This window comes from Notothenia coriiceps, unplaced genomic scaffold, assembly GCF_000735185.1.
Source record: "Notothenia coriiceps isolate Sejong01 unplaced genomic scaffold, NC01 NC01_scaffold00026421, whole genome shotgun sequence".
Lineage (NCBI taxonomy): Eukaryota > Metazoa > Chordata > Actinopteri > Perciformes > Nototheniidae > Notothenia > Notothenia coriiceps.
The window spans coordinates 695,480-701,152 of NW_011359122.1; positions in this window are offsets into that span (position 1 = coordinate 695,480).

Genomic DNA, 5,673 nt, shown 5'->3' on the forward strand with positions numbered 1-5,673 from the left:
TGTGTGTACCTGCATTGTGTGTGTGTGTGAGACAGTGTATCTGCATTGTGTGTGTGTGTGTGTGTGTGTGTGTGTGTGTGTGTGTGTGTGTGTGTGTGTGTGTGTGTGTGTGTGTGTGTGTGTGTGTGTGTGTGTGTGTGTGTGTGTGTGTGCTTGTGTGTGGCTCATCATAGTGTGTAATACTGCAGAGCAGGTGGAGGTGTCTGTTCAGATCTGACTCCCACTGCAGTGCCCTCTGTTAAAGGTGGGGTAGGTATGTTTGAGAATCCGGCACGAGATACACTTCTTGTTATATTCCATGGAATGCTCTTAACATCCCGATAGCAATGAATATCTTAAGTGCTTTGACAAAAAAATCCATAAAAAAATCATCTGTGGAAGCCGTAGCACTGTAAAAAGCACGACCAATCATTTGAGCCGGCTCGGCTAAAATAACTGGATGGCCTACCTGCCTGTCAGCCTTCCATCTGTGCACAAACTTGTGTCGTGCCCTCATTGGTCATGTGCGTGTTCGTGTGTGTTGGAGGAGGGGCTCTGTAAGGAAGTGGCAGATTTTTTCCAGTAGTGTATTTTCAAATTCTAGCGCACTCGAGCTGGTTTCTCCAAAAGTACCTACCCCACCTTTAAGTAATAACTTTCTCCCAATGAAATGCTTAATGTTGCTCACATAATGAAAAAAACACATGTATGTTAATTTATATTTATAATTTTCCGATATTATGAGTAGCCCACTTTATAATTGGTCTATTGATCAGTAATATTTAGCTGTATTTACAGTATATGCTGTCATTATTTACCCTTATGTCCGCTTACTTGTTTCAGCCTAACGACGCTCTGACACCGTCCCTGATGGGTGTAGGTCGCGAGGCTGCGTCCTCCACCTTTTTTGTGAGAGGACAGAACACTCATGTTTCTCTTCAGAGCGCATACATCTTTCGCCTTTTACTAAAGATTTCCGTGGAGAGGAACAGTTTGAGTTCAATCTAATTTTTTGATGCCCTGCCTCGGGGCTTCCTAATCTTGTTTAAAAGAAGCCAGTCATCTTATTGTCAGTGAACAAGAAAATACAAGTAGTGAGTGAAAGATATTTCCTCCTACAGTTCAGGTTAGGTAAAGAATATATACTAGTTTTAAACTTTAGATAATTACTGATAATCTAAGTTATCTCAGTCGTTCTCACACGGTTTGGGCACCATTTATGTGAACACATCTTTCCATTGCACACCTTTATATAATTATTATAGACAGTTGTAAAAAAGGTAAGAAATATTTTTAATTTATAGGGCAGTAAAACAAAAATACAGATTTTAACAGAGAGTGACTAGTAAAATATCCATAAATAAATAGAAAAAATGCTTATTAGGTTAAATAAGATACACTTTAAAAGTTGTTTACTGCCTCACAGAGAAGCAGGGGGAGAAAGGGGGGACGGAGAGAGGAGCTAGTTTGGTTTGTCCACCTTTTGCTCATGTTTCTCTTCAGAGCGCATAAATCTTTTGCCTTTTACTAAAGATTTCCGTGGAGAGGAACACTTTGAGTCCAATGTAATTTGTTGATGCCCTGCCTCGCGTGGGGCTTTCTTTCTGTGTGAAAAATAACAATAGTATTGCGCAAGCGCGTCGGCAGTGGAGGTATAAGTTATTCGATTTACTGTACTTAAGTACAATGTTGTGATACTTCTGTATGCTACTTTGTAAATAAATACAATACAATTATCTCCGTAATAAACGGTATTTTATTGTACAATATTTAACTTTACATTTTGTTCTTGTAAAACATTTTCTATTTACATGTTGGCCTATATAGTCCATATAGAGATAGACTATACCTGGGCTACATATGATATTAAATCCTTTAAATGTTGACATTATTTTCTACTCAACTAGCCTACAATTCAGAGGTAAATCGCGTATTTAAAACTCCACTACCTGTATTTGCTTTACAGATTTGAATTATTGATTTGAAATAGAAACCAAATTCGAATAAGACTCTAATCAGTTTCTTTTCAACAAGTTCAGGAAGCCCCGCACGAGGCAGGGCATCAAAAAATTTGATAGAACTCAAAGTGTTCCTCTCCACGGAAATCTTTAGTAAAAGGCGAAAGATTTATGCGCTCTGAAGAGAAACATGAGTGTACTACCCTCGATTTGAAGAGGTGGAACACGCGACCTCGCGACCTACACCCACCAGGGACGGTGTCAGAGCATCGAGAGAGAGGCTGACACAACTAGTGGATATAGGCTAAAGGTAAATAAATACAGCATATACTGTAAATCCAAATATGACTTGGATAAATGAAGACAAGAGGTGCGAAGTACATTTACTCAAGTACTGTACTTAAGTGTGTGTGTGTGTGTGTGTGTGTGTGTGTGTGTGTGTGTGTGTGTGTGTGTGTGTGTGTGTCTACAAAGGTGGTTCCTGGTTGGTTTGTTTTTTGTTTGTTGCTTAGACATATACTGTAACATTTATATTATGATGTGTTATATTATGTTCTTACTATGTTACTGTTTTTTTTATATGAAAAGGATTACTCTTTGAATAAATATGATGAAGTTGAATTTATATCTTATATGTGTGTCCTTTTACGATGATGTTGATCTTTTAGATCAAGTTGACTATGGTATCTTACACATTTTAAGTGTATCATGTAGTGTTTTATTCACAGTAGTCTGGTTCCGGTCTTGACTCGGTCTCGCCCTGCCTTGGTCTTGGTCTTGACTTGGTCTCGACCTCTTGAAGTCTTGGTCTTGCTACTCTCCGGTCTTGGTAATGTCTTGGTCTCGGATGAGGTGGTCTCGACTCTGCAGTATACACAGTAATTAACTAGCTGCACCATTACCAGCTTTGATAACACTTTAATGATCAATACTTATAATCAATGGACCGATCTGCATAAGGAATGCTTTTACTCTTCGTACTTTAAGTATATTTTGATTCTTTTACTTTTGTACTTTTACTTAAGTAACATTTTGAATGCAGGCCTTTTACTTATAACATAGTATTCCTCCACTCTGGTAATAACTGCATAAGCCTATAAACCAACTTGGTCTTTTTGGGGGGTTGCCTATAAATCTGAATGTGTGGTGTTTCTTTCTTATCTTTTGAGCCATATAAAAATAGCTATTGCCAAAAATGATGAACAGTATAAGAGAAAGGAATTAGACATGTCTTACTAGGCCTACTCCCTTAATACTTAACACTGTTAGTATTTCCCCTCATCAGCCACACCAGCACAAAACAAGTCTATGAAACCTCATTAAAAACCGAATAGTGACTTCATTGGGGAAAATCAAGCTGCTCTTTTTCAAAATGAGCAGTTAAGTGTATTTGTCCTGAAAATCCAACACAGGGCATACATGGCCCACATATGCAGGAGTGCTCAGCTATAGCAGCAGTAATACATGCACATATAAATAATACAAATTGATGTTTAGAAGTCATAATGTGATCTTTCCATTGAACTTGTTTTCTTGTTTGCCTATCATCTGCTGAAATTTGCAATAACAACTATATATAATTGCTTACATTTCAACATGTGTCTAGAGACTAACTTGTCTTTTTTCATTTACCAAGTTTAATTTTGAATATTGCCCTGTTACAGTGTTATAATGAATCACCGCCTTGCCACTCTTTCCAGTCTACTCCCTGTCAGTGAGGTGCCATAAAGAGAAGGCATAAATAAAACAGATATATTGGGAAGTTAAGCTAAAGTCAGACTTCCCATTTCTTGTGGCTTCGGTGCTGTCATATATCACTGGCTGCCTCTTTCAGTAGAGAAACAGACCCTGACACAGAACAGGAAATAAGAGTTGGTTAGCAGAGACGAGAAGCAGTTTCAGCTCCAGCTCTTCAGATACAAAACTGTTCTGAAGATTGTTTGAGGGACATTTTTGGAAACAAAATCAGGCAAGTAGAACATGTATTATTGTCCTCAGCTGAAGCATGTGGGTATGAGTGCAGAATGTGATTTATGTTGCTGCTGAGCCTTGAAAGTGTAGTCAAATAATTTGAGTTGCACTGACTTACCCTTTTTTGTTGTTGAATGATACTCAAATTCCAACATGATATTATAAGTTAAATCTAACTTGCATGATCCATAGATCTTTTTAAAGTCATTTTAAGTATATATAATTGCATGTTATACTGCAATGAGCATTTGATCTTTTATGTTTTGAATACGTTAACTCCCATTTGCTCCACATAACAATGTGATTATTTGGCAACAACACAGACACAGTTGTATTTCTCTGCATATGAAGCAGCTGCTGATGACCTCCTGTTGTTTCTTTGTATTCAGTTTGCTTTAGGAGTTGATAAGAAACACTGAGATTGCCACATGACGCCGCACTGACGCCGCGCTGAGCTCGGTGCAGGCTTCCTGTTTTGTGGTTTAGCAGTTTTCAGTCTGCTGCTTTAATGGTGAGTATGTTATAGTTGTTTTGCAGCTATTGGAAACAACTTCCTGTGCACAGAATAATTAAAGGCTCTAAAAGAGCCTCTATTGTTGCCAATACAGCATTTTGTTCATAATCTTACCTCCAAACGGCGTTGACCTTTCATGCAGTCAGCATTTTTATTTCCATGTCAAGCACTGGATGGGGCCTAACAGGTCAGTGCCTCAGTTTGGAGTGACTGTGAACATTTATGGTTTTGAAGTCAATAAAACAGTACAAACAGTCAATAAAAGACAATTAAAAAAAAGCAACAATGATTACAGAGAGACAATCTAACAATAAAATAATGCAAATGACCAAAAACAAACACAAAAAGCCTTGATATTTTATACATGCCCTCTTTCCTGCTTTTTCCATACCTTTGGGATAACTAAAGTTCTCTCTTTTAAAAAGTCTACAAGAGATTAAAACGTCTAAAGAGACAACCAAAACAACTACAATAGGATGGTAAATGATCACCAACAAACGCAAATGACCCAAAAGGGGTGTGATTGACAACAAAGAGACACAAAATGACCACAAAATAAAGTTAAAATAAAAACAAAGAGTTGTGAAACGACTACAAAAAGAAGCAAAACAACTACAATGAGATGCCAACAAATACACAATTTTTTTTAAAAAGAGTTACCAAACCACCGCACGGAGACCTGAGATTACAATAGATCCCAAAATGAGATGCGAAATGACTGCAAATAGACAAAAGATTCAAGATGCAAGGCTTTATTGTCATGTGCACAGTACACTCTAAAAACAAATGCCTTGGCTCAACAAAGAAAATCAACGCAACAGTTTGCATCAATGTTTATTGAGTTAAGACAACTTCTAATGAAATTGTCTCAAAGCAACAAAGTTATTTGAGTTAGGGGAGAAGGCTTTTCCTCTACAATCAGAGGTTTTTTGAAGTTGATTACTAAAAAAAATAAGTTGTTCCGACTAGTTTTACCACATGATTTAAAAGGAATTTTAAGTTGTATATACTTAATTACCCTCATTCGGGATACTAGTTTTTAAGTTGATTACTCCAAAAATTAAGTTGCTCCGACTTGTTTTACCGTATGATTTAAAAGGAATTTTAAGTTCTATGTACTTAATAACCATCATTGTGAACACACATTTTTAAGTTGACAACCATTTATAAATTAAACTGCTTCAAATATATTGTATTCAATAGTTTTTTCTTAGCTTTTTCATGTTTTTGCCTTTTAAAGAAAGAAATTAA